The sequence below is a fragment of the Mirounga angustirostris genome, unplaced genomic scaffold (genome assembly GCF_029215605.1).
Source record: "Mirounga angustirostris isolate CCGP_5_RB_7025 unplaced genomic scaffold, mMirAng1.0.hap1 SCAF_4, whole genome shotgun sequence".
Classification (NCBI taxonomy): Eukaryota; Metazoa; Chordata; class Mammalia; order Carnivora; family Phocidae; genus Mirounga; species Mirounga angustirostris.
Window position 1 is genome coordinate 168,373,370 of NW_026991712.1, and position 3,072 is coordinate 168,376,441.

The window sequence follows — 3,072 nt, forward strand, 5'->3', positions numbered from 1 at the left end:
GATTTTGTTCAGTGATAATTAGCATGTCAATCAGAAGAGAGTTCAAATTTCCCTGAGTCTGTGTCTCATGGGGAGGCAAGAAAAAGGAGAATCAGGAGGGCATTGAAGTAATTCAGGTAAGAGATCATTTGTTTATTCACTTAATATTTTGAACACCCACTATGTGAAAATCACTGTTATAGGTGTTAGGGATACAGTAGGAGACAAAAAACATGGCCCCTGATACCAGAGAGCTTACATTCTAGTAGAAGAGAAAGACCATGAATAAGTGAAGAAATAAACAAGGCAATTACAGAGTGTGGTAGATGCTGTGAAAGAAAAAATACAGTGATATCACAGTGGTGGGATACTTGAGATAAGGAGGGTAAGGAATGTCTGAGGCCTGAATAAGGAGCCAACCATATTGCAAAGGGAACAGCACAGTTAAAAGCCCTGACGTATGAACGATATGACAAGGCCTGCACTAGCTTAGTAAGTGGGAGTGAAGTGGATGGATTTGGCAACATTTAGAAGGAAGAATCAACAGGACAGACTAGATGTGGCGGTTGAAGGTTGAACTTTAGCACTTTGCTGGATGGAAGGTGCCACTCCCTGAATTAGGAAGCTCTGAAGGAGGAGCAGGATTTAGAGACAGGCATTTCCCCAATGCAGGGCTTTCATTCCCATCTGTGTAACAGGTTGATCAGACTATAGGACAACCAAGGTTAGAACCATTCTTAAGAATATTATGATCCTCATACTACTAAATTCCAAATGGATCAAAGATTGCAATATAAAAATAAGTCCTAAAAATAACAGAATAAACCATGGGAGGTGTTTTTCTTTTTAAACCTCAAAGTGAGAAAAACTACAACACAAAATCTTGAATCAAAGAAAAATAAAGGATGGATAAATTTGACCCCATAAATATCTTACGTTTTTGCATAGCAGAGAACACTCTGGGCAAAGTCAAAAGTCAAACTGGGAAAAAATATTTGCAACTCATCTAACAACTGATTTCCCTAATATATAGTGAGCTCCTATGAATCAATAAGAAAATGGGCAAAGGGGGAGCCTGGGTGGCTCAGTCAGTTAAACATCCAATTCTTGGTTCCAGCTCAGGTCATGATCTGGGGTAGTGAGATAGAGCTGAGTCCTGCATCAGGCTCCGAACTCAGCAGGGAGTCTGCTTGAGATTTTCTCCCTCTGCGCCTCACCGACCCCGCCCCCCCCATCAGCTCTTGCATTCTCTCTCTCAAATAAATAACTCTAAAAGAGGGGAGCACCTGGAGCGCTCAGAGTGTTGAATGGCCGACTGACTTTTGGCTCAGGGTCCTGGGATCAAGCCCAGGCTCTGCGCTCAGCAGGGGGTCTGCTTGAGAATTCTGTCTCCCTCTCCATGCCCGCCTCACACGTCCTCTCTCTCTCTCTCAAATAAATAAATCTTTTTAAAATTTAAAAAAAAAATGATTAAAGGATATAAGCAGACACATAAAGTATGTGTCTCTTAAATAAATGAAATGAGGCTCACTCCACTCAAAATAAGATAAATGCAAATTAAACTACCCCAAGATAGCATTTTTCAGCTATCAGACTGACAAAGGATCATAAAATTTGATCACATGGTGTTGATGATGAGATGGAGAAACAGGTACTTATGGAAGAGAATTGAGCAATATCTATCCAAACAATACTTGCCCCCTTTGAGCCAACTATCCTACTTCTAGGAATAGATCCTACATATATGTATATACAACGTTATTCATTGCAGCAGTTATAACAAATAGTTTGAACCTATCTCAATATCCTTCACTAGGGCACTGATTAAATAAATTGTGTATAATGGTATTTTATAAGCCATAAAAATACTCCTGAGGAAGCTCCTTTTGTACTGATGGAATGACTTTCAAAATACAGTAAGCACAAAACTGTACGTAGAGTACACTACTATTGCTTTATTTGTGTAAAATGCCTCCCAAAGGACATTTAAGAAACTGGTTACATTGCCTGCCTCTGGGGAGGGTAACGAGGTGGCCAGAGGACAGAGATGGGAAGACTTTTCACTGTATCATTTGAACCAGTTAATGAGTTATCCTTTCAAAATATAATTTTAAGGGGTGCCTGGGTGGGTCAGTCTGTTAAGCGTCTCCCTTCTGCTCAAATCATGATCTCAGGGTCATGGATGGAGCCCTGCCTTGGGCTCCCTGCTCAGCGGGGAGTCTGTTTCCTCCCTCTATCCCTTCCCCCACTTGTGCTTCCTCTCTTTCTCTCAAATGTTTTTTTAAATAAATATATATATAATTTAAAAAATAAAAACAGCAAACAAAACTCCTTTGTGGTTCTAGGTAAATTGAGTTAGTGAGAGGGGAACCAATATTTGAGTTCCTACCTCGGTCCAGATACTGTTCCAAGCACTATATTCTTCCATATATACTACCCCATTTAGTTACCCAGCTAGTCTATTGAAATGGGATAAATTATTCTAATTTTGCAGTAGAAAATAAACTGACCAAGTAATTTAGTGTCAAGCCTAATCTAGCTCCAAAACTCCAGCCTTCTCCACTTTCCACACTGCTTCTATTGAAGCAACTTGTCCTATTTTTAAAAATAATATTGGTAAAAGGCGAAAATCATATGGGCACTTGCGATGTGCTGGGAACAGTACTAAGTGACGTATCTATTCTCATGTATAATTCTCCAGTGGACTCTGGAAGGTTGGAATTTCTAGCTCCCTTATACCGAGAAGACAAACGGGGCTTAGAGAGATGGCGCGTAATGGGCCCAAGGTCACGGATACAAAGACGGATAGAAGCCAGACTTAACTCCAAAGCTGCTCAGAAGTCGAAACCACTCCCGGCGCAAAGGACAAAAGCAGGAACGTTCGCTGGGCGGAGACAGTTGCCGGCACTTCCGGGGGGAGGAGCGAAGCCACCCGGCTGCGAAAGCGGCGCCGTCCAAGCCACAGCGAACTCGCGAGAGGACGTGCGGAAGGGGGGGGAGGCTTCCCCCACGCCGCCAGCACGGCCTGTCGATCACCTGGCCCCGCCCCACGCCGGCGCGCCCCGGGGCAAGCCCCGCCCCCACTCCTGGCCG